We start from the raw sequence: 27,119 nt of genomic DNA, 5'->3' as shown, positions 1-27,119 counted from the left end.
AGTTTGAGACATACAGTCAATTTTTCCTCTCTCATATTAATTAAATAGTGATTTATATGACTACAATTTAATAGGAGTGTACATAAAAACACCATTCCCACCACCAAAAGACTGGGTACCATTTCACCCACCTCCCCTGCACCCCCGCCACCCAAGGGAGCTGAATGTCCACCCTTCCCCTCACCACAGGGTTTTTACTTTGGAGCTCTACTCTTGATTTAGACAGATCCTGCTTTTAGATTCCCTTCCTGTTCTTCGTCCTCAACTTCTGTTGATGAGTGGGATCATCCCATACTCATCTTTATCTTTCTGACTTAGCTCACTTAACACAATTCCTTCTATCTCTGACCAAGATGGGTCAGAGAAAGTGGGTTCATTGTTATTAATAGCTGCATAGTATTCCATTGTGTATATATACTACAGCTTTCTCAGCCACTCATCTGTTGTTAAGCACCTGGGTTGCCTCCAGGTTTTAGCTATTATGAATTGTGCTGCTATGAACATAAGTGTACACATATCTTTTTGATTGGGCATTATGGAATCCTTGGGGTTATATCCCCAGGAGAGGAATTACTGGGTCATATAGAAGGTCCATGTCTAGCCTTGTGAGAGTTCTCCAGACTGCTCTCCAGAGAGGCTGGACCTATTTAAATTCCCGCCAGAAGTGCAAAGGGTCCCTCTGTCCCCACAGCCTCTCCAGAATTTGTTGCTGCTGTCAATTTTGATGTATGCCATTTTCACAGGAGTGAGGTGTTACCTCAGTGTTGTCTTTATTTGCATTTCTCTGACAATCAACAACCTGGAGCAGTTTTTCATATGTTTGTTAGCCTTTTGGATCTCCTCTGAAGTGAATGTTTTGTTCATATCCTCTGCCCATTTTTGGATGGGGTCATTTGCTTTTTTGGTGCTAATTTTGCTGAGCTCTTTGTATATTTTGGTGATTAGTCTCTTGTCTCTTGTATGGCATGTGAAGATCTTCTCCCATTCTGTGAGGGGTCTCTTGGTCTGTGAGATAGTTTCTTTGGCTGTGCAGAAGCTTTTCAATTTGATGTAGTCCCATTGGTTTGTTTCTGCTTTAGTCTTCATTGCCTTTGGGTTTGTTCCATCAAAGATGCTCTTGAGGTTTAGGTGGGAATGTGTTCCATCAATGTTTTCCTCTAAGTATCTGATATTTTCTGATCTAACATCCAGGTCCTTAAAACACTTGGAGTTGATTTTTGTTTCTGGTGAGTTAAGATGGTTCAATTTCATTCTTCTGCATGTTTCAACCCAGTTTTCCCAGCACCATTTATTGAAGAGAGTATCCTTCCTCCATTTAATACTTTGGACCCCTTATCAAAGATTAGATGTCCATAGGTGTGAGGGTTTAGTTTTGGGTTTTCAATTCTGTTCCACTGGTCTGTGTTCCTATTTTTGATCTAGTACCAGGCTGTTTTGATGATGACAGCCTTATAATATAGTTTGAGATCTGGGAGTGTGATGCCTCCATTTCTGTTTTTTTTTCCTCAAGATGGTTTTGGCAATTCTAGATGTTTTCTGGTTCCAGACAAATGATTGTAGTTTTTGATCTATTCTCTTAAAGAAGCTTGGTGGAACTATGATGGGTATCACATTAAATTTGTATATGGTTCTGGGGAGAACATTCATTTTGATGATATTAGTTCTTCCAATCCATAAGCATGGTATGTCTTTCAATTTCTTGGTATCAGTCTCTATTTCCTTAAATAGTGACTCATAGTTTTCAGTATACAAGTGTTTTATTTCTTTGGTCAGGATTATTCCTAGGTATTTTATTGTGCTGGGAAATTGTGCAGATGAAGTCACATCTGCCATGTTGTCCCCTCAGGCTATTGCTAGTTCCCACAGAGTTGGGACATTCTCGGAGCACCTGTTCTGCCATGTTGTGCCCTCAGGGCATTGTCTATTCCCCGCAATGGCTACAGTGCTCTGGTTACTCCTCCCCCTTCCCATTCTCATGAGAGTTATTATCCTACCCTGGAGTGCTATGGTTACTCCTCCCCCTTCCCATTCGTGTGAGAGCTAATCCCATAAAAGCCCTTCTTCTGCACCTCTCTCTCTCTTGCCGGCTAATTCACTTCGGTGTTTAGATGCAGGAAAGGTTACTGCATGAGGTGGCCATTTTTGCTACCTCCACGCGACCCAACCTGCTTCTCTCTCACCCAACTCTGAGGTGCCAGTGCAAATAAAGATTTGTGTTCCCTCTTCGCTCCGGATCTCCTCTCTTCTCTGCAGTGCAGCCCGACACCTGGTGCCCAACGTGTCCTGCACTCACGCCCCGCTGGGTGTCCCAGCCTGAGGTCTAGAAAAGTCACCCAGACACAGGTAAGTGGTGGCTGCCTGACTCTGCGGCCCCACATTTCCCCCTACCATGGGATTTTTTCCACTTTACGAGGAGATGTCCCAGACATTATATCCTTATCTCATGGGACAGGCTGTCAATCTCAGAGACGCTTTAATTGGAGCTACACCGTGGGTTCTCTTGGCTATATTTGCAACTTTCAGGATATGTACAAGTAGTCCTGCCAAAAGGTTAATAGACCTTGAGGCTGAGATACAAGTGTTAAAGGACATGTTCTTGGCGCTTAATCCCTCTTAGCCTTCTGCAGCTTCCACTTCCGTGACTCCTCCCCCCGCTGATACCTCATCATTAAGAGACCTTGAGGCTGAGATACAAGAGTTAAAGGATATGTTTTCAGCGCTTAAACACCCTAAGCCTTCTGCAGTCTTCCCCGAGAGTTCTGCTCCCGCAGACACATGTTTGGTTTCTCCTCTGGCAGCTTCCGCTTCCATGACTCCTCCCCCCACTGATACCTCATCATTAAGAGACCTTGAGGCTGAGATACAAAAGTTAAAAGAGATGTTCTCGGCACTTAACCACCATAATTCTTTTACAGTTTGCACCAAGAGTTCTCTTCCAGCAGCTCTGAGAGCCGCTACCCTAGTAACTCCCACTTCCATGACTCCTTCCCCCAAGTCATCAAACCAAGTCCATACCTTCCTGGTAAATGTGGCCTCCAATAGACAAAACCCTCAGGTGTGGCATCCATACTCCTCCAAAGAGCTCAGAGAACTCAGAACTCAGACAGGCAGTGAAAGAGGACGGAATTCATGCCCCATGGACCAAGTCCATTTTACGAAGGTTTTTCCAGCACCTTAATACCCCCCAAGACTGGAAAGACTTAACTCGTGCTGCGCTCCCAGACCCCCTCTACCTGCAATGGGAGGCATGCTTTCATGATTAATGCTCTAGACAATCCCAGAAAAATAGTCACAAACAGCTAGAATGGAATTTTGATACATTGTTTGGAGCAGGGGAGTTTGAAACTGGAACTCAGCATGCAGAAGCCAAGTTTCCAACTGGTAATTCTAATCTTTAACTCCACCCCCACAGTAGTGGGGGCACTGTGGCAGAATCATGGGGTTCTCGAGTGGCTTCACATGCCAGTAGGCAGAGATCCAAGACTCCTCACTGAGATAGACGTGTTAGCATTCATGGTTCCCCAAGGAAGAAATAGGTCTGTGCAGGTCTTAGGGAAAGAACCGGATTTAATTATTCTTCCCTTTTCTCTCACAGATACAGAGTGGATCATGCGCCATCATTCCCATTTTGCCATAAGCTTCGTGGGGTTTCCAGGACAAATAGATAACCATTTTCCTTCTAATAAATTGATAGCTTCTTTACCTCTTTTACCCCTACTAGAACCTAAACTTTTCTCTCAAGATCCCATCCCCCCTGCTCATACAGTCTTCACTGATGGTGGAATAAAGGGAGCTGCTGCCCTTATATATTACCCAGACAAACAATCCCCTAAACCTCTGTTTACTGAGCTTCCTGATAATTCCCCTCAGTACAAAGAACTTTATGCTGTTTTCCTTGCATTAAAAGTTGTACCAGAATCCTTCAACATTTTTTCTGACAGTGTGTATACTGTTAACTTACTTCCATGGATTGCTCATTCTTATGTGAAAATTGATGACAACCCACTTTCCCCTCTCTTGATTCAAATTGCCTCTATGCTCTGTTCTCGAACCCAACCACTGTATGTTCAACACCTTCGTTTCCACAGCCCACTTCCTGATTCCCTGTCCGAAGGGAATGCTGCAGCTGAGCGCCTTGACTCCACAGGAACTCTCCTAGTCTCTGTCTCTGATCCTGCTGACTTTCATTCCCTAACCCATGTTAATCTTAAAGGCCTTTGAGCTCGATTTCCTGATGTTCCTTTACCACAGTTGAAACATATCCTTGTTACATGTTCTTCTGTTGCTATGCTTCACATTGGTTTTTTCTCACCCCCCACCTCTGGGAGATTGTGGTTTAGCCCCTGCTAGTTTTGCACCTCTCTTTCTCCCCGCCCCCTACCCTACGTACTTCCTGAGTTCCTGCCACAGCCGCCAGAGGAGAAGGATGGAGGACAGATCTGTGTGGTGATTAGTTTAGGAAGCCCTCTCTGCTAGGGGGTGAGAAAGACAGGAGAGCACATGTTTGCCTGCTCGTGAATAAAGATTAAACTGCATTCTCAGGTCAGCTGTGTGTCTCTGGTCGTCTCTGTTACCTGCCTGTGGAGCCAGCCCAGCGATAACAACATTCTTCCTGTGCAAGTCTCATAAAAACACCTGCTATTCAAACTCTTGGGGTTAACCCCTGAGGCTTAAAAGCCAATGCTCTTTGGCAAATCAGTGTCACCCACATACCAAAATTTGGCAAACAAAAATATGTGTTTGTCTCAATTGATACCTTTTCTAAATTTATGTGGGCAACAGCTCAGACGGGAGAAAGCTCTAAAAAGCTTATAAGCCATATGCTCTCCTGTTTTGCTGTGATGGGCTTACCTCTTCAACTGAAAACTGACAATTTGCCTACATTTACCAGCAAACAATTTAAAGATTTTTGTTCCCTCTGGAACATTACTCATACCACAAGCATTCCCTATAATCCACAGGGACAAGACATTGGTAAGAGGGCTCATAAAACCCTTAAGGGTCAATTAAAGATAAAGGAGGAATGTACCCCCCCCAATATCCAGCTAGCAAAAGCCTTAACTACATTAAATCTCTTTAATATTTACAATAACTCGGACTTACCTCCTATTATTCTTCACTGGCAAACACCATCTACTCTTCCAGCTATTAAGGTCAAGTGGAAAGACCCACTCAATAAAATTTGGAAAGGGCCTGACCCTCTATTGACAATGGGAAGGGGTTTTGCATGCATATTCCCACAGAATTACTCTAAACCTGTCTGGGTTCCTGCCCGTCATGTCCGACAATACCCGCATGATGGCACTGCTATCCCTGAAGAACAAGAAATACAAGAGGACTAGATGCAGGATACATCCCAGGATCTATAATGTGACATGGAAGAATCTGGAAAATCTGGCTCACAGAGCCCTCTCTCCTACCCCTTCCCTGAATGTCTTATGTTATGACTGACCAGTTGTGTTTTGTGAGTGAGTGTGTTGAATGACCAAAAATTTTTGTATGACCCATCTGCTCAGAGTACTCGAAAAGGTAAAATAAAAATATAAAAATGCTGGACACAGCCAAAGTTTCTGGAGACGTCCAGAAACATTCCAAATTTTTTTCTCTCTTTTGATTTTTATATATGTCTTGGTATATATGTAAAGTGCTTAGTCTTAAACTGTGAGTAAAGACGGATCTAAATTTGTTTTTAAAAGGATATATTTTTATAACCAAAGTTTTTTTTCTCCTGTGTGTTATAATTAAATGCTTATAGGTATGTTTCAAGTTTGGTAAACATTAACTTAACGGTTAAAAGTGTAACCTTGGAGCTACATTAATACCAGGCAAAGTAAAATTAATTTTCTAAGTAACTAACTATTTAAGGGAAAGTCTAAATATTTAACTTGACAATATATCCCCAAAACTAAAATGCAAATTCTCTATACAGGGCGCTTTTGGAGGGCCCCCAAAAGTGCCCTGTAAACTATCTTGTGGAAATTAATCCACAACAGATTTGGCATCTATCTGGCACTGTACATGTTAAAACCATTGTCACTAACATGCCTTAACTCTCTAAGTAACCTGAGTCTATTTATAGTGTAAAGTAAAAATAGTTAAAAAAATCAAAATATATATTTAATCAAAATTGGTCTAAAGATCCTGCTGTAGAGACTGCTATAGGAGGTCACATTAGATGACCTTTTAACAAAATTATAAAGACACTTAAACCAATTATAATTGAATCATCAATTATAGTAAACTTCTAACTTGTTAAAAGTTTTTTTTTTTTCACAAGCAATTGACTACAACTATGTCAGAGCCTTCACATGAAGAAGCATCTACTCATATGGTAAGGTATAAAACTATAAGAAGTTCCTCCATATACAACCTATGTGAATTAACAACATTCACATATGCTTGTATACTTAACTGGTGTATCTTGTCTTGCCACCATAGGCCTGTCTTTGTCAGCCAACAATTTAAAGATGTTTCCCTTTATAAAATCACCCATGCCACAGACATCCTTTACTACCCCCAAAAACAAATGGCTGTTCCCCTGGACATCACATCCACTGACTATTTCCCTTAGACCTGAGATATGATCCCACCTCTTCATAGCAATGGATAAATCCCCCTTCCTTACCTGGCTACCCTCAGTTGTGGGACCCTTGCTTGTTTTACTTCTTCTGCTCACAGTAGGTCCTATAATTCTTAATGAGCTCATGGCCTTTTTGAAACAACAGATTGATGCCATAAAGATGCAACCTATACAAGTTCACTATCATAGGCTGCACATGGCAGAATATGGAGTTGCTGCAGAGAATTTTTCCCCCTCCATCAGAACGTCCACAATGTAGAGGGCTGGCTAGCCAATGACGGGTAAAAGGGAAACTAGCACTATCCAGTCAACCTAAGACAGGGCACCTGGTAATACTGGGCAAAAATGACCAGGTGTTCCAATGATAGGTAAGACAGAAGACTGATCCCCAACCTAAGACAGGCACAGTTCACCCTGCCACAAAATAAAGTCCGCCAAACATCAAAACATGCATATATATATATATATATGTATATATCATACATATATATGAAAGGGGGACATGTGGGGAGCCACATGTGCCCTCAAAGTTGCTATTGGCATGGCCATAGAGTCTTAAAAGATAAGTTCCTGCTTCCCTACACCTTAGAGTCTTTGTTAAAAGTTAAGTTCTTTTTCCCCATGAATCACCCAGGACCTTCCAGATAATGGCTGATTACCATGACAAATAATATAATAATATTAATAAATAAATAACCCTAACCCTTTGTACCATGATGGTTATCACTAACCTACATATTTTTGCTTCTGTAAACTTTCATGTTTACCAGTGCCACATGGTAGTTTTGGAATGTTTATACTAGGAATGTACTCATGTGACCCCTTGCAGCCCCCCAAACCCATTCCCTTTAAAAGGAGATGAGCTCCCAGAATCTGGGTCTTCCTCCCAAAAAACGGGGCCATGACTGGCATTCTGGCTTGTGGGGGAACCCCTCAGGTCACCTGAGGTCCTGTGTGTGTGTAAGCTTCTGTGTCTGTACACGTGTAACTTTGTAATGATGGGTATTCTCTTTTAATTTTTTTATTTATAAAAAGGAAACATTGAAAAAACCATAGGATAAGAGAGGTACAACTCCACATAATTCCAGCCACCAGAACTCTGTATCCCATCCCCTCCCTTGATAGCTTTCCTATTCTTTAACCCTCTGGGAGTATGGACCCAAGGTCATTGTGGGATGCAGAAAGTGAAAGGTCTGGCTTCTGTAATTGCTTCCTCACTGAACATGGGCATTGAAAGGTTGACTCATTCTCCCAGCCTGTCTCTCTTTCCCTAGTGGGGAAGGTTGCTGTGAAGCTGCCCCTCAGGCTAGTGCCAGTTCCCGTGATAGTTGGGACATTCTCAGAGCGCCTGTTCTGCCATGTTGTCCCCTCAGGGTAGTGCCAGTTCCCGTGAGAGTTAATACGATATTCTCAAAGTGCCCTTCCCAACCAATCCTGTCCTGGCTCGTCACTCCCAGTTTTTGCCCTATAAAGCTCTTCTTCCACCCCTCACTCTCTTGTCTGTTTTTGACATCAGTAAATGGAAGGGTGCAGCATGTAGCAGGAGGCGGCCATTTTTGCTACCCAACTCTGAGGTGCCCACGCGAATAAAGAATTGTGTTCCCTCTTCACTCTGGATCGTCTCTCTTCTCCACATCGCAGCTGACACATGGCACCTGAACAGGGATGCCAGCTTCCCCCAGATAAATAAACTTGGCTACACATCCACCATGGGTTGCCTTTCTACTTATGAAGAGGTTTCCCGAAACCTCTAATCTTTCTTCATGAGACAGTTTCTCTGTCTCTGGAACATTTTGTCTCTGGAACTCTGGGCCACACTTAGGTGTCAGCTGTGATGTGGAGAGAGAGAAGATCCGGATTGGAGAGTGAACACAATTCTTTATTCATGTGAACACCTCAGAGTTGGGTGAGAGCACAGCAGTTCGGGCCACATGGAGGTAGCAAAAATGGCTGCTTCCTGCTACACGCCACACTCTTCTGTTTACCAATGTGAAAAACAGGCAAGAGAGCAAGGGGCAGAAGAAGGGCTTTATAGGGCAAAAACTGGGAGTGACGAGCCGGGACAGGATTGGTTGGGAAGGACACTTTGAGAATATCTTATTAACTGTCATGGGAACTGGCACTAGCCTGAGAGGACATCTGCACAGCAGAAGGTCTCTGGGGAATCTGAGCTCCAGGACATATTGGTGGGGTTGTCTGTCCAGGGAAGTCTGGTTGGCATCATGTTAGCATCTGGAACCTTGAGGCTTGAATCCGAGTCCTGAGAGGATTGAACCTGGATCCCTTGAGGCTTTAACCCAGGTCTTGCGAGGCTTGAACCTGTGACACATAAGGCTCAAATCCAGGTCCCGCATGGCTTCATACTTGGTCCTGAAAGGCTCAAACCCAGATCCTGTGAGGCTTGAATCCGGGTCCTGTGACTGGGAGGCTCAAACCTGGGTCACTTGAGGGTCGAACCCAGAGCACGTGAGACTTGTAACCAAGTCCCATGAGGATTGAACCCAGGTGCCTTGAAGCTTGAGCCTGTGTCCTGAAAGACTCGATTCTGGGTCCCATGAGGCTCTAACCTGGCTCCTGTAATGCTCAAACCCAGGTCTCACTAGGCACGAACTAAGGTCTTGTGAGACTCATACCTGGGTCCTGCTAGGTTCAAACCCCTGACCTGCAATGCTCGAACCTGTTCCCTTGAGGCTCATACACAAGTCCCTTGAGGCTCGAACACAGGTCCCGGGTCCTATGAGGCTTGAACCAGTTCCCACAAGTCTTTAACCCAGATACCACAATGGTTAAATCCAAGTCCCGTAAGACTTGAGCCCTTGACTTGCAAGCCTTGAAACTGGGTCCCTTAGGGGCCTAGGGTGCCACTTGGGGCCTCCGAGTCCCTTGAGGATTGAACCTAGGTCCCTTAGGGGCCTTGGCTCCCACGTGGGGCCTCCGAGTCCCTTGGGGATTGAACCTGGGTCCCTTGAGGCTCAAAACTGGGTCTTGCGAGGCTTGAAACCAGGTCCCACAAGGAGTGAAGCTGGGTCCCTCAAAGCTTGAACCCAGGTTTTGTGAGGCTTGAACCTGGGTCACACAAAGCTCAAACCCAAGTTCCATGTGGCTTGATACTGGGTCCTGAAGAGGCTCAAACCTGTGTCTTGCGAGACTCATACCCAGGTCCTGCTAGGCTCAAATCCTGGACCCGTGAGGCTGGAGCCTGAGTCCTCTCAGGCTGGAACCAGTTCCCATGAGTCTTAAACCCGAGTTGCAAGGCATGAACCCAGTTCCCACAAGGAACTCGAGGCTTGAAACCAGGTCCTGTGAGGTTTGAACCAGGGTCCTGCGAGGCTTGAAGGTGGGTACTCAAGACTCTAACCCTGGTCTTGTGAGACTCGAACCCTTGTCCCACAGGCCCTATTCGGAATCCTGTGATTCCTGATCCTGGATCCCATGATGCTCAAATCGGGTCCTACGAGACATGACCCCGGGCCCACAAGGCTCTAATGCGGGTCCCTCAAGGCTCAATCCCAGGTCCCGTGTGACCCGACCCAGGGTCCATGAGGCTCAAACTGGGTCCCACGAGGGTCGAACCTGGCTTACAACAGGCTCAAATTGGTTCCCGTGAGACCCGACCCAGGGCCAATGAGGCTTGAACCCAGGTTTGCAAGTCTCTATCCTGGGTACTGGGAGGCTTAAATGGGGTCCTGCATGACCCAACCCCAAGCTCACAAGGCTCGAACCTGGGTCCTGAGAGGCTCAAAGCCAAGTACTCAAGACTCGAACCAGGGTCCCACAAGGCTAGAATATGTTTCCCACAAGGCTCAAACCGGGTCCTGTGAAGATCTCACCCAAGTTGTTGCTTGGTGGCAGTGGCACACAGCAGAGAGGTACGAAACAGAAAGGAAACACAATCTTTTATTGTTGGGTCAGACTGGTGGTTCAGGCCACGTGGATCAGCAAAAAAACTGCCATCCCTCACTACTGCACCACCGGGCAAGAGAGTGAGAAAGGGGAGAGAGAGTAGGAGGGCTTTGTAGGACAACAACCAGGAGTGACGTGTCAGGACAGGATTGGTTGGGGAAAGCACCTGAAAGTACTGTATATCTCTGTGGGAAGTGGCAGAGCCTAGAAGAGAGCACTTAAGGGTACATTATAACTCTGTATAGAGTGGCAGAGCCTTGGGGGATATCTGCACAGCATCTTTACCTTTTCCTTTATATGGACACAGTAAGGAAATATATAGAGTGGAGCAGGGTTAAATGTTTTTAAGGAATGCCGTGCTCAGGTGGGAAGATGTAGAACGTTTTTGTGGGGGAGGGAAGGCTTAAATGGCCGCCAACCTTGTGAGATTCATGTGTCCCCCCTGTGCTAACCCATCTTTAGAGAGAGAGACTTACCTGGAGGGACTCATCTCATAGGTTAAGCTCTGCCAGGCTCAACCATCTCCTCACAATATTTCTACATCTTTCTCTATATTTCTATCTAGTCATTGCATTAAGATGGTTCAATGTCTGTAAAAGACTCTATCTGTGACAGAGGAATAGTAGTGTAGGGGTGAGCAGAAATTTTTTGGGCATAAACTTGAATGATATAACAAAACAGGAAGGGACAAGTAGGGGAACAGTAAGAGCCAGTGTGATGTCAAGGGAAGGCTTGGTGAGCAAAGGAACGTTCCCTGTCTCTGGGGGGGGGGCAAGGGTTCGTAATGAGGGACATTTCCTACCTCAAAGGGCAGGACTTGTAGGCGGAAGGGCATGGCCCACCAGCAGAGGTGCTATTTGGCATTGTATAGTCCTCAAGGCAACAGTCTGCAAAGTCTATGAACTACTCAGGGTCAGTCTTTGAAAGGCCAGCAGTGTGAAGGGAAGGAAGCTGCTGTAAAATTGTGTAAAGTGTCCAAAGGGTAAACAAGCAAGTCCAATAGAAGTGTCAGTCCAAAGTAGGTGACTAGGGGAAGAAATGGCAGGGGATGAAATGCTGCATGAGGAAGGTCAGCCACTGGAATTCCGCTTTTCTGTAGAGTGTGAGCTGGAACCGTCAAAACGTGACAGGCAAAGCAGAAGCAGGAAGGGCAGACATGTAGTAAGAAAGTTCTGTCCTTGGAGTCTGTGAATCAGGTTCTTCAGATCACGTCAGATGACATCTAGGGTTTCGGGGGTGTGTGCTACTGTAGTCGTGCTGTATAGTGGGTGATGTCAGAGTGTGCAGGGGTCCAGATGGTTTTCTCAGGATTCCTGTGAAAGAAACACAAACAGTCTGCTTCCTGTGGTTAGCAGGGCATCTGATTTGAATTTTTTATAGAAAAAGAGGTTTGGTGCCTTAGCCAACTGAATATTGGGGGGTGTATCTTCCCTTATTTATTTATTTTTACTTAATCAAGCCTAGGTGTTTGGCTGGCCTATAGTGGCAAGACAAGATACACCAGTTAAGTGTAGAAGAATATGTGAATGTTGTTAATTCACATAATTTGTATATGGAGGAACTTTTAACAGTTTAATACCTTACCATATGAACAGATGATTCATCATGTGAAGGCTTGATAGCTGTAATCACTTACTTATAAAAAAAATAAAACTTGTAACAAGTTAGAGGCTTACTATAATTGATAGCTCGATGATTATAATTGGTTTAAGTATCTTTATGATTTTGTTTAAAGGTCATCTAATGTGACCTCTTGTGGTAGTCTCTACAACAGGATCTTTAGACCAAATTTAGTTTAAATATATATTGATTTTTTAACCATTTTACTTTGGACTATAAACAGACTCTTGTCTGTTTTCAGTTAAAACTTGTCTGTTTTAAGGTAATCCCATTACAGCAAAACAGGAGAGCATATGGATTATATGATTTTTCGAGCTTTCTACCAACTGAGCTGTAACCCACATAAATTTAGAGAAGGTATCAATTGAGACAAACACATATTTTTGTTTGCCAAAGTTTAGTATGTGGGTGACATCAATTTACCAAAGAGCATTGGCTTTTAAGTCTTGGGGGTTAACCCCAAGAGTTTGAATAGCAGGTGTTTTTATGAGACGTGCACAGGAAGAACATGTAGCAAGAATATGTTTCAACTGTGGTAAATGAACATCAGGAAATCGAGCTCAAAGGCCTTTAAGATTAACATGGGTTAGGGAATGAAAGTCAGCAGGATCAGAGACAGAGACTAGGAGAGTTCCTGGGGAGGCAAGGCGGTCAAATGCAGCATTCCCTTCAGACAGGGAATGAGGAAGAGGGCTGTGGGAATGAAGGTGTTAAACATACAGTGGTTGGGTTCGAGAACAGAGCATAGAGGCAATTTGAATCAAGAGAGGGGAAAGTGGGTTGTCATCAATTTTCACATAAGAATGAGCAAGCCATAGAAGTAAGTTAACAGTATACACACTGTCAGAAAAAAGGTTGAAGGATTCTGCTACAGCTTTTAATGCAAGGAAAACAGCATAAAGTTCTTTGTATTGAGGGGGATTATCAGGAAGCTCAGTAAACAGAGGTTTAGGGGATTGTTTGTCTGGGTAATATATAAGGGCAGCAGCTCCCTTTATTCCACCATCAGTGAAGACTGTATGAGCAGAGGGGATGGGATCTTGAGAAAAAGTTTAGGTGCTAGTAGAGGCAAAAGAGGTAAAGAAGCTATCAATTTATTAGAAGGAAATGGTTATCTATTTGTCCTGGAAACCCCAAAAATCTTAAGGCAAAATGGGAATGATGGCATATGATCCACTCTGTATGTGTGAGAGAAAATGGAAGAATAATTAAATCTGGTTCTTTCTCTAAGACCTGCACAGACCTGTTTCTTCCTTGGCTAACCATGAATGCTAATGCATCTATCTCAGTGAGAAGTCTTGGAGCTCTGCCTACTGACATGTGAAGTCACTCGAGAACCCCATGATTCTGCCACAGTGCCCCCACTACTGTGGAGCTGGAGTTAAAGATTAGAAGGTTTACTGGAGAGGAGGGGGAGAATCGAACAAGGTGCATGTCCTGGAGGACCTGGTTATCCCTTTCCAGTGCCAAGGAGGCCTTGGAAGTTAACATACCTTTTGAGGAGGGCTGTTGGTTTCCTTTTAATAGGTCTAACAGTGGTTTGAGGCAGATAGTAGGCAGATAAAGATACTGCCTAAGCCAATTTAAATTTCCAAGAAAACTTTGTAAAGAAGCAAGAGTAAGGTTAGAAGGAAAAGTAACACTAGGTTTTAAGGGACAAATATGCATTAGAGAAATCTCTGAACTTAAGAAAGATATTGGAGGAATTAGCTGTATCTTCTCAGGAGCTACATTAAGGCCGCTTTTCCTTAATGCAGGAATGAGAAAATCACGTAGGGCACAGAGATCTGTATCTAATTCTCCCCATAATAAGATGTCATCCATGTAGTGAAAAACCTTAAGGCCCTTATGAATATATTGGAAAAGGGCAAATTTAACAGCATCTTGACAAATTGTAGGACTATTGGCCATGCCCTGGGGCAGTCCCACCCATTCAAATCTATCAGCAGGGCTGGCGTTATTAATAGAAAGAACAGGGAAGGCAAAACCTTTACAATCTTGTGGATGCAAGGGACTAAAGAAAAAAAAATCTTGTATATCAATAGCTATGATTGGAATTCCTGTGGGAATTTCAGAAGCAAGAGAAAAACCCCTTTGGGGGGAGCCTCAGACCTGCATGGTTTTATTTATGGCACAGAGATCTTGGAGGAGATGTAATTTTCCCTAGCGTTTTTCAGTCACAAAGATAGGAGTATTCCATGGGCTTCGGGAATGACGAATGTGTCCCAAGGACAACTGCTCTTGGACGAGCTCTTTTAAAATTTCTAGCTTCTCCCTAGGCAAAGGCCACCCAGACAAGCACATTAGAAAGCCAGTCTAAGCAGGGAGTTTGGTTATGAACAGTGGCAGTTAGTATTGGGAGTGTTGATTAGATCTAGTCTCACAGGAGTGGATGTTACACTCTGCAGAGGCATCTGTGGATATCCTAACATCAAGACATTCCAGAAGATCCATGCCCAGTAGGTTGGTGCTAATATCAGCTAGCAAAGGGCTGAAGTGTCCAGTAGTCCCTTCAGGATTTTCTCATATAAATGAATCTAATGTAAGACAGGCGTGGGTCAACCTCCAACTCCATGTAAATGGGGTTCTGGGAGGAGTTCCCAATTCTGGGGAACCTCTGCTTGCCTTAAAATCATCTTTTCTGCCCCTGTGTCAATCAAATATTTAAAAGGAATATTGTCAATCCTTACTGTCATAGTAGGGTGACCTCGTTCTAAAACCAGAGTGGTCCACAAAATCTGAGGCCCTGAATTTGTACCTTTCAAGGGTGTGCCATATTTATGAAACTTGGAACAACAATCTCTCCTCCAATGAAAACCTTTCTGGCATCTAGGACAAGGTGTTCATGGCCTCTGGCTCCCTGACTTAAGGCAGGGTTGCCCCGACTAGAGGCGGGGTTGTCCTGACTGGAGGCATGGTTGTTCTGACTGGAGGTGGGGCTGTGGCTTTTCTGAACATTGGTTACACCAATGCCCTTGGCGACCACACTGAAATTAGGCCCTGTTTTATTTATATGGGGTAGCTGCATAAGTCTGTGTCATAATGGGTGCCCCATAAGAGCCTGGTCTAAGTTCCTGTGTCTCTAAAATCCAATTATCTGGGTGTTAGTGTTTAAGATAGAGACATGCCTGATGGAATTCTGGAATCATGCCATCCCAGACAACAGAATGCAGGAGGAGAGAACGGACTTCAGGAATATAAATCTTTCTCTCTAAGGTTGACCACACCCTGGCAATGGAGTTAGCTAGGGCTTCATCGGTTTCTTGGCAAAGGGAGTTAATGGGGACTGAGGTCTCTCCTGTGGATGGGGTTAACCTCTCCCATGCTTGTGTTGTGCAGATGCGTGCCTATTCAAAATAACCAACTGGAAACTTGGCTTCTTGTTGGTATGCTGGAAAAAGCCTAGTAAAATGGACTTGGTCCATGGGGCATGAACTCCATCCTCCTTCACTGCCTGCCTGAATTCTTTGGAGAAGTATGGATGCCACACTTGAGGGTTTTGTTTTTTGAGGGCCACATTTACCGGGAAGGTGTGGACTTGGTTTGATGACGAGGTATCAGCGGGGGAAGGAGTCACAGAAGTGGAAGCCACTGGAGAAGCGGCTGCCAGGGAAACTTAGCACATGTCTGCCAAAACAGAACTCTTGGGGCAAAATGCAGAGGGCTTAGGGTGCTTAAGCGCCGACACCATCTCTTTTAACTCTTGTATCTCAGCCTCAAGGTCTCTTGACCTTTTGGCAGGGCGCCTTATATATATCCTGAAAGTGCAAACATAGCCAAGAGAATCCATGGTGCGGCTCCAAGTAAAGCCTCTCCGAGATAGAGAGCCTGTCCCATGAGAAAAGAATTGAGTGTTTGGGATGCCTCCTCATAAAATGGGAGATATCCCATGGCGGGGAGGATGCAGTAGCCGCTGAGGTCAGGTGGGTGTTCATTACCTGTGTCTGGGTGGTTTCGGGCATCCACAGGCAGGCTGCAGTGGTGGGAGGGACAGTGAATCGAGTCTCCTCAGGCTGCGGTGGTGACCCGCGTCTCTTCAGGTGGCTTCATATCGGGTCCCATGAAACCCGACCCAAAGCCCACGAGTCTTGAACCCTGGCACCATAAGGCTCAATTTGGGTCCCATGAGACCCAACCCTGGGCCCACAAGACTAGAACCCAGGTTCCTCCAGGCTCGAACCCAGATACAGCGAGGCTCAAATTGGGTCTCATGAGAGTTGACCCCAGGCCCAAGAGGCTTGAAACCAGATCCTGGGAGGCTCAAATCCTTGTCCTGCAGGCCCTATCCTGAGTCCCTTGATTCCTGATCCTGGGTCCCATGATGCTCAAATCGGATCCCAAGAGACATGATCCCGGGTCCATGAGGCTCGAACCTGGGTCCCACCAAGCTCAAAGCTGGGTACTCAAAACTTGAACCTGTGTCCTGTGAGGCTATAAATGAGGTCCCACAAGGCTCAAATCAGGTCGAGTGACCTGACCCCAAGCTGACGAGGCTCGAACCAGGGTCCTGCAAGGCTTGAAGCCGGGTACTCAAGACTCAAACCCAGGCCCCACGAGGCTCAAACCCTTGTCCCGCAGGCCCTATCCTGAGTCCTGTGATTCCCGATCCTGAGTCCTGTGATGCTCAAATCGGGTCCCATTTGACATGACCCTGGACCCACAAGGACTGAATGTGGGTCCTGAGAGGCTCAAACCTGGGTCCTGAGATGCTCGAATCAGGTCCCGTGTGACCCAACCCAGGGCCCAAGAGGCTCTAACTTGGGTCCCGCCAAGATTGAACCCAGGCCCCACGAGGCTAGAAACCGTGTCCCATGAGGCTCGAAAAGGGTCTCTCGAGGATCAAACCTGGCTCATGACAGGCTCAAATCGGTTCCCATGAGACCCAACCCAGGGCCAATGAGGCTCGAACCCAGGTTCTGTGAGGCTCAAATGGGGTCCTGAATGACATGACTCCAAACTCAGGAGGCTCGAACCTGTGTCCTGAGAGGCTCGAAGTCAGGTACTCAAGACTCGAAACTGGGTCCCACAAGGCTAGAAACCCTGTGCCACGAGGCTCAAATCATGTCCAACGAGGCTCGACCCTGGGCCCCCAAGGCTCGAAACCGGTGCCACAGGGCTCGAACTCTGGAACCCAGATGCTCAAATCGCATTCCAAGGGACTCTACTCCAGGCCCATGTGTCTTGAATCCAGGTCTCGACAAGCTCAAACTCGGTTCCATCAAGGCTCGAACCCTGTAATGAGAGGCTTGAACCCAGGCCGGAGAGGTTGGAACCTGTGTCCTGAGAGGCTAGAACCCAGGTACCGTGAGGCTCAAATCAGGTCCCTTGAGACTCGACCCCGGACCCACAAGGATCTTTATTCAGGTCTCACTGGGCTTGTTCCCAGGTCCTGATGGCTCAAAACTAGGACCTGAGAGGCTTGAACCCGGGGCAAACCATCCTCGAACCTGGGTAGTGTGAGGCTCAAATAGGGTCCCAAGAGATTTGAACCCATGCTCAGGAGGCAAAAGTGCAGTTCCCATGATGCTCAAACCCGAGTACTGCGAGGCTCAAATCCAGTTTCATGAGACTCGACCTGGTCACAGGAGGCTCGAACCCAGGTCCTGTGAAGCTCAAAATCAAATGCCGTGAGACTCAGCACTGGGCACACAAGGCTCAAACCAGGGTACCAAGATGCTCAAATTTCATTCCAAGAGACTTGACTCCAGGCCCACGGGGCTCAAATCTGGGTCCTGAGAGGCTCGAACCCAGTTCCATCAAGGTTTGAACCCAGGCCCAAAAGGTTGGAACCTGTGTCCCAAAAGGCTCAATCCCGGGTACCGTGAGGCTCAAATCAGGTCTCATGAGACTTGACCCCAGGCCCAATAACATAAACCCGGGTCCTGCAAGGTTCAAACCCAGGTCCCGAGATGCTCAAATTGGATCCCTCGAGACCCGACCCGTGGCCCATCATGCTCCAAACTGGGTCTCACAAGGCTTGAACCCAGATGCCATAAGACCCAATTCAGTTACTGAGAGACTCTACACCTGGCCCACAATGTGCGAAACTGGGTTCCATGACCTGGGTTCGAGCCACCTGGGCCCAGATGGAGTCTCGCAGAACTGGATTTGAGCCTCGCAGTACCTGGGTTTTTGCCTCCAGAGCACGGGTTTGAGTCTCTTGGGACCCAATTTGAGCCTCACAGTACAGGGGCTGGAGACTCTTGGGACCTGGGTTTCTGCAATACGGACCCATGTATGAGACACATGGGAGCTGGGTTTGAGCCTCGTGGGGACCCTTGGAGCCTCTTGGTACCAGGGTTCTAGCCTCTCAGGTCCCGGGTTTGAGCCATAGGGACCCGGGTACGAGCCCAGCTAGATCTGTGTCAAGAGCCTTGTGGGCCCGGGGTTAAGTCTCGCGGGACCTGATTTGAGCCTCATGGTACTTGGATTTGAGACTCTCAGGACACAGATTCCAACCTCTTGGGACCCTGTTTTGAGCCTCTCGGGGACCCAGGTTTGATCCTCAAGGGATCCAGGTTTGAGCCTCGAGGGCCATGTGAGACCAGGGTTGAATTTTGTGGAATGTGATTTACGCATCTTGGTACTTGGTTTTGAGACTGGCAGGACCCAGTTTTGTGCTTTGTGGGCCCGGGGTCGAGTCTCGTGAGACCCGGGTCTGAGCCACCTGGGCCTGGGTGGATTCTCATGGAACAGGATTTGAGCCTGGCAGTACCCAGGTTTGAGCCTCTAAGGACCTTGGTTTTTGCCTCCTGAGCATGGGTTCGAACCTCTTGGGACCCAATTTGAGCCTTACAGTACCCAGGTTAGAGCCTATTGGGCCCAGAGTTGAGTCTCGAGGGACCTGATTTGAGCCTCACGATACCCAGGTTCCTGCCATTGGGACAAAGGTTCCAACTTCTTGGGCCTGGGTTCGAGCCTCTCGAGACCCGGGTTTGAGCCTTGATGGAACTGGGTTCAAGCTTGTTGGGACCTGGGTTTCAGCCACGTAGGCCTGGTGTTGAGTCTCTTGGAATGTAAATGAGCATCTGGGTTCCCAGGTTCGAGCCTCGCAGGACCCAGTTTCAAGCCTTGTGAACCCGGGGTCAAGTCTTGCTGGACACGATTTGAATCTCGCAGCATCTGGATTTGAGCCTCGAGGCACCCATGTTCGAGCCACCTGGGCCCGGGTGGAGTCACAGAACTGGATTTGAGTCTTGCAGTACCCAGGTTTGAGCCTCGTGGGACCTGGGTTTTTGCCTCCTGAACACGGGTTCGAATCTCTTGGGACCCAATTTAAGCCTCACAGTACCCGGGTTCGAGACTCTCAGGACCTGGGTTCGAGCCATAATGACCCAGGTACAAGTCACACGGGAGACAGGTTCGAGCCTGGTGAGGACCCTATTTGAGCCTCACAGTACCCAGGTTCGAGCCTTTCAGGTCCTGGGTTTGAGCCTCTAAGGACCTTGGTTTTTGCCTCCTGAGCATGGGTTCGAACCTCTTGGGACCCAATTTGAGCCTGGGACCTGGGTATAAGCCTGGCGAGACCTGCATTAAAAATCTTGTGGGCCCGGGGTTGAGTCTCATGGGGCCTGATTTGAGCCTCAAGGTACCCAGGTTTGAGCCTTGAGGGACCTAGTTTGTGAGCCCAGGGTGGAATCTCGTGGAACTTGATTTGCGCATCTCATTACCTGTTTTCGCACCTTGTAGGCCTGGGTTTGAGTCTTGCAGGACAGAGTTGAGTCTTGCGGCATCTGGTTTAGAGACTCGCGGGACCCAGGTTCAAGCCACCCGGGCCTGGGTGGAGTCTCACGGAACTGGATTTGAGCCTTGCAGTACCCAGGTTTGAGCCTTGCAGGGCCTGGGTTTTTGCCTCCTGAGCATGGGTTCGAATCTCTTTGGACTCATTGTGAGCCTCACAGTACCCAGGCTTGAGCATGGTGGGCCCCGGGTTGGGTCTCGCGGTACCCGATTTGAGCATTTTGGGACCCAGGTTCTAGCCTTGCTGGACCTGGGTTTGAGCCTCCTTGGCCTGGGTTGAGTCTCACAGAACTTGATTTGAGCTTCGCAGTACCCGGGTTTGAGACTCTTGGTACCTGGGTTAGAACCTCTCAGGTCCTGAGTTTGATTCATCGGGACCCATGTTAAGAGCCTTGTGGGCCCAGGGTTGAGTTTCGCGGGACTAGATTTGAGCCTCTCAGTACCCTGGTTGAAACCTCTCCGTTCCTGGGATCTAGCTCTCGGAACCTGGTTTGAGTCTCACAGGACCCGCATTAAAAGGCTTGTGGGCCGGGTGTCGAGTCTTGTGGGACCTGATTTGAGCCTCACGGTACCTGGGTTTGAACCTCTCAGGACCCGTGTTGCAGCCTCTTGGGACCCGGGCACGAGCGTCTCGGGACCTGGGTTCGAGCCTCTTGGGACCAGGGCTCAAGCCTCAATGAACCCAGTTTTGAGCCATGTGGGCCTGAGGTCAAGTCTCGCGAAATGCAATTTGAGCATCTCAGTACCTGGGTTTGAGCCTCGCTGGACATGGTTTCACACCTTGTGGGCCTGGGGTTGAGTCTTGCGGGAACCGATTTGAGTATCGAAGCATCCGGTTTTGAGCTTCGGAGGACATGGGTTCAAGCATGGTGGGCCCTGTGTCGGGTCTTGAGGGACCTGATTCGAGCATTTCGGGAATGGGTTCAATCCTCTCGGGACACACGTTCCAACCTCTCGGGTCCGAGTTCGAGCCTCTGGGGAACCGGGTTCAAGCCTTGATGGAACCAGATTCGAGCCTATCGGGACCCGGGTTGCGACCTCTTGGTACATGGGTTCGAGCCTGTCAGCACCCAGGTTCGAGCCTCGATGGACCCAGTTTTGAGCCACATTGGCCCAAGCTCAAGTCTAGCGGAACATGATTTGAGCATCTTAGTACCTAGGTTTGAGCCTCAGGGGACCCAGTTTTGTGCCTTATAGACCTGGGGTTGAGTATTGCGGAACATGTTTTGAGTCTCTAGGCATCTGTTGGGCTGTGATGTGGAGGAGAGAGAAGAGATCTGGAGCAGAAGGGGAGCACAAATCTTTATTCACACTGGCACCTTAGAATTGAGTGAGAGAGCAGCGGTTCGAGCCACGTGGAGTTAGCAAAATGGCCACCTCCTGCTACATGCAACAACTTTTCCCTGCGTCAGGTCACCAAGGTGAAAAGTGGGCAAAGAGAGAGAGGTGAAATCAGGAGGGATTTATAGGGCAAAAACCAGAAGTGATGAGTCGGGACAGGATTTTCTAGGAAACAAGGCACTCCAGGAATAGGGTTTCTCTTGAGGGAATTGACAATACCCTGAGGGGACAACATGGTGGATGTGACTGCATCTGCACAATTTTCCAACAGGCATCCAGGTTTGAGCCTTGTGGGACCTGGGTTTGAGCCACCTGGGCCTGGGTGGAGTCTCGCAGAACTGGATTTAAGCCTCAAAGTACCCCGGTTTGAGCAAGGCGGGACCTGGTTTTTTGCCTCCTGAGCACGTGATCAAATCTCTTGGGACCCAATTTGAGTCTCACAGTACCTGGGCTCAAGACTCTCGGGACCTGGGTTCAAGCCATACGGACTCGGGAACGAGACATGTGGTAGCTGGGTTCGATCCTGGTGGGGACCAGATTTGAGCCTCATGGTACTGAGTTCAAGCCTCTCAGGTCCCGGGTTTGAGCCATCGGGACCTGGATATGAGCCTGGTGATACCCACATTAAGAGCCTTGTGGGCCCGGGGTCGAGTCTCGTGGGACCTGATTTGAGCCTCATGGTACCCAGGTTTGAGCCTCTTAGGGCCCATGTTGCAACCTCTCAGGACCTGGGTTCAAGCCTCTCGGGACCAGGATTTGAGCCTCGATGGACCCAGTTTCGAGCCACGTGGGCCCAAGGTTGAGTCTCGCAGAATGCAATTTGAGCATCTCGGTACCCAGGTTTGAGCCTCACTGGACATGGTTTCACACCTTGTGGGTCCAGGGTTGAGTCTCCTGGGAATCGATTTGAGTCTTGCTGCATCTGATTTCGAACTTCGAGGGACATGGGTTCGAGCATGGTGGGCCCTGGGTCAGGTCTCAAGGGACCCGATTTGAGCATTTTGGGAATGGGTTTTATCCTCTTGGGACACAGGTTCCAACTTCTCAGTCCCGGATTCGAGCCTCTCGGGAACCAGATTCAAGCCTTGATGGAACTGGGTTAGAGCCTCTCAGCACCCAGGTTTGAGCCTTGAAGGACCCAGTTTTGAGTCCTGTTGGCCCAAGTTCCAGTATCGTGGAATGTGATTTAAGCATCTTGGTACCCGGGTTTGAGCCTCACAGGACCCAGTTTTGAGCCTTGTGGGCCTGGGGTTGAGTCTCATGGGACATGTTTTGAGTCTCTCAGAATCCAGGTTTGAGCCTTGCGGGACCTAGGTTTTTGCCTCCTGAGCATGGTTTCAAATCTCTTTAGACCCAATTTGAGCCTCACAATACCTGAGCTCAAGACTCTCAGGACCTGGGTTCGAGCCATAGAGACCCGGGTACGAGATACGTGGTAGCTGGGTTCAAGCCTTGTGGGGACCTTATTGGAGACTCGTGGTAACTGGGTTTGAGCCTCTCAGGTCCCAGGTTTGAGCCATAGTGACCCGGGTACGAGCCCAGTGAGACCCGCATTAAGAGCCTTTTGGGCCCAGGAATCGAGTCTCACGGGACCTGATTTGAGCCTCATGGTATCTGGGTTCGAGCCTCTTGGGACACAAGTTCCAACCTTTTAAGACCTGTATTCGAGCCTCTTGGTACCCGGTTTTGAGCCTCGTGTTACAAGGTTTTGAGCCTTTTGGGCCTGGGGTCGAGTCTCACAGGACAGGATTTGAATTTTGGAACATCCGGGTTCGAGCCTCACAGGCCCAGGTTCAAGCCTCCTGTGCAAAGGTGGAGTCTCACGGAACTGGATTTGAGCCTCGCAGTATCCAGGTTTGAGCATCATGGGAACTGCGCTTTTGCCTCCTGAGCATGGGTTCAAATCTCTTGGGACCCAATTTGAGCCTCACTGTTCCTGCGCTTGAGACTCTCAGGAACTGGGTTCGAGTCTCACAGGACCCGAGTTTGATCCTATTGGGCCTGGGGTCGAGTCTTGCAGGACCTGATTTGAGCCTCATGTTACTTGGGTTTGAACTTCGCAGGACCCGGGTTCAAACCACCTGGACCCAGGTGGAGTCTTGCAGAACTGGATTTGAGCCTCACAGTACCCAAGTTTGAGCCTCATGGGACCTGGGTTTTTGCCTCCTGAGCATGGGTTTGAATCTCTTGGGACCCAATTTGAGCCTCATGGTACCCGTTAACACGGGTACCTGAGCATGGTGGGCCCCAGGTCGGATTTTGCGGGACCCGATTCAGGCATTTCGTTACCTGGGTTCGAGCCTCACAGGACCCGGGTTGAACCTATTGGGCCTGGGGTCGAGTCTCCTGGGACCTGATTTGAGCCACATGGTACCTGGGTTCAAGCCTCTCAGGACACAAGTTCCAACCTCTCAGGCCTGAGTTTGAGCCTCTTGGGACCCGGGTTTGAGCCTTGATGGAACCGGGCTCAAGCCTGTCTGGACCTGGATTTGAGCCACGTGGGACTGAGTCAAGTCTCTTGGAATGTGATTTGAGCATTTGAGTTCATGGATTTGAGCCTCGTGGGACCCGGGTTTGAGCCTCTCAGGACATGGTTTCCAACCTCTCGGGACCCGGGTTAGAGCCTCTCAGGACATGGTTTCCAACATCTCGGGACCCGGGTTTGAGCCTCAAGGGACCCGGTTTCAAGCCTTGTGGGCCCAAGGCTGAGTCTCACAAGACACAATTTGAATTTTGAGGCATCCGGGTAAGAGCCTCGCGAGACTCAGGTTGGAGCCTCCTGTGCCCGGGTCGAGTCTTGCAGAACTGGATTTGAGCCTCGCAGTACCCAGGGTTTTAGCCTAGCAGATCCTAGGTTTTTGCCTCCTGAGGACGGGTTCAAATCTCTTGTAACCCAATTTGAGCCTCACAGTACCTGAGTTTGAGCATGGTGGCCCTGTGTCAGGTCTCTTGGAACCAGATTGGAGCATCTTGGGACCCAGGTAAGAGCCTCGCATGACCCGTGTTCGGGCCTATTGGTCCCTGGTCAAGTCTCACAGGACCTGATTTGAGGCTCACGGTACCCGGGTAAGAGCCTTGCAGGACACAGGTTTCAACCTCCTGGTTCTGGTTTTGAGCCTCTCAGGTCCTGGGGTCGAGTCTTGTGGAATGTGATTTGAGTCTCACAGCATCTAGGTTCCAGCCTCGCAGGACCTGGGGAATTGTATCATGGGGCACAAATTGAGACTCAGGGGAGCTGGGTTCAAGTTTCATGTGATGCTGTTAGGAGCCTCGTAGGAGCAGAGGTCGAGTCTCATGGGTCCGACCTGCATGCAGGAGCCAAATTTAGACTAAGTCATGCAGGAGCCAAATTTAGACTAAGTGGACATGGGTTTGAGCCTCAGGAAACCCATCTTTGACCCTCGAGGGACTTGTGGGACTATGTGGAAATTTGGTAGAGCTTAGGGAAGCTCCCCCCATCTTCACAGATGGAGTTCTGAAAAGACACCTCTCTTGTTAGCCTCTATCCATAGAGAAGAGCCAAGAGAGAAAAGTCTATCAGACTCAGCTTGCCCTTTGTAAGACTGCAAAAATTCACAAAGAGCCTACACCCTCTCTCACTTAAGTTCCCCTGCTGTCAACCAACTGGTTGCCTGCTTTAGAATTCATTCACTCAAAGTTCACACATTCCACTTCACTTTTTGATCACAAAGGAAGAGTGTGTGACATCCTGTCACACACTCCTAACACCGGACAAGTGAAAAGCCCCCAAAGACGTTGTTTCCTGGAGCCCTTTTGATGTCCTTAAAACCTTGTTCTTCCTTCTCTATCTCACCTTACTGGTTCAACCACTATTCTTCTCTCAAATGCCTTTGGATAATTAAATGCCTGCATCAGGAGACTAATTGTTTTGATATTTATGTATCAACTCTTGTCATACCAGCCCCTGCCATAGGGGCATGCTGACCTTTAAGAAACCTGTGAATTCTAATGTATGTGAAAACTGTTCTTTGTCTAGCCTTCTATATTAACTCAAACCTAGCCCCCAATAAACTAGTGTGTTTGTATCAGAATCCTCCCCGAGTTTCTTTCTTTTTCACATAGTCACTTGAACTAGTGATGAGAACTAAGTAAGTTTACCTTCCTGGCTTAGAGCTAACCCACGTGAGCTCTGGCAGGCCCCCATGTTCGATACTTGTGTGTCCGGCTTTGAGTCTCACGGGATGCCAGCTAAGCCTCACGGGATCCCAGTTGAGCCTCACGAGACCTGAAATCGGACCTCGGGGTTCCCAGGGTCGAGTCTCAATTGACCCAAATTTAGACTCACAAGATGCAGGTTCAAGCCTTTTGAGAAGCAGGTTCAAATCTCGTGGGATCAGGGTCGAGTCTCGTAGGACTCCAAATTGAGCCTTGTGGGACCAAGGATAGAGGCTCGCAGGACCCAAATTGAGACCTGGGGGACATGGATTCGAGCCTAGTGTGACTTGGTTTCAAGGCTGACGGGACTCTGGTTGGATCCTTGCAAGACCTGGGAGCAGTCTATTGGGAACCAAATTGAGACTTGTGGGACCAGGGATCAAACCTCGTGGGACACAGGTTTGTGCTTCATGGGACCAGGCTTATAGCATCTTGGCACCCAAATTGAGCCCTGTGAGACCCTGTTAGGAGCCACGTGGGACCTGGGGAGTTGTATCTCGGTACCCGAGTTGAGACTCACGGGACCCAGCTTCTAGCCTCGTGTCCCCAGGATCGAGTCTCTCGGGACCCAAAGTTAGACTCAAGGGACCTGGGGAGCAGTCTAGTGGGATCCAAATTGAGACTCTCAGGACCCAAGAATGAGCCTTGCAGCACCTAGGTTCATGCTTCACAGGGCCAGGTTGCAAGCCACTCTGAACCCAAATTGAGCCCCACGAGACCTTGCTAGGAGCCTCATGGAAACTGGGGAGCAGTCTCTTGGGACCCGAATTGAGACTCGCAGGACCCGGGAACCTCACAGGACCCAGGTTTGTGCTTCTCAGGACCAGGGTGAGCCTCTTGGCACCCAAAACGAGCCCTGTTAGCAGCCTTGAGGGACCCAGAGATTTGTATTGTAGGACCAAAATCGATCCCTGGATGACAGGGGTTTGACCCTCATGGGACCTGTTTTCTTCGAGGCTGGTGGGACCCTGGTTTGATTCTGGCAGGAAACGGGGAGCAGTATCATGAGACACAAATTGAGACCCACAGGACCTGGGTTCTAACCTCATGCGTCCCAGGATCCAGCACTTCACGGGATCAGGGTTTTAGCCTCTCAACCCAAATTGAGCCCTTTGGGACCATGTGAGGAAACTCTCAGGACCCGGGGAGTAGTATAGCAAGACCTGAATTGACACTCGTGGAATCTGGGTTCAAACCTCACAGGACCCAAACTGAATTCTGGGGAGATGGGTTTATCCCTCGCAGGACCCAATCTCGAGACTAGCAGGAACCTGGTTCAATCCTGGCAGGACCTGGGAGCAATACCGTGGGACCCAAATTGAGACTTGTGGGACCCAGGTAAGTGCCTCACTGTGCTGAAATTTAGCCCTGTTGGACAAGGTTTAGACCCTCACAGTATCCAGTTTCAAGGCTGGAGTGACCCTGGTTCAATCCTGGCAGGACCTGGGAGCAGTCTCGTTGGACCTGAATTGAGACTCGCAGGACCCAGGTTCTAACCTCACTCATCCCGGGATCCAGCCTCACAGGTCCCAAGTTCACACTTCACAGGACCAGGGTTCGAGCATATCAGCACCCAAATCGAGCCCCATGGGACCTTTTAGGAGCCTCGAGGGACACAGGCTCACACTTCACGGGACCAGGGTTCGAGCCTCTTGGCACCCAAATCCAGCCCTGAGGGACCATATAAGGAGCTTCGAGGGGTCCATGGAGGAGTATTCCAGACACAAATTTAGCCCTGGGTGACATGGGTTCGACCCTC

This window comes from Erinaceus europaeus, chromosome 11, assembly GCF_950295315.1.
Source record: "Erinaceus europaeus chromosome 11, mEriEur2.1, whole genome shotgun sequence".
Classification (NCBI taxonomy): Eukaryota; Metazoa; Chordata; class Mammalia; order Eulipotyphla; family Erinaceidae; genus Erinaceus; species Erinaceus europaeus.
This window is presented reverse-complemented; position numbering follows the sequence as displayed.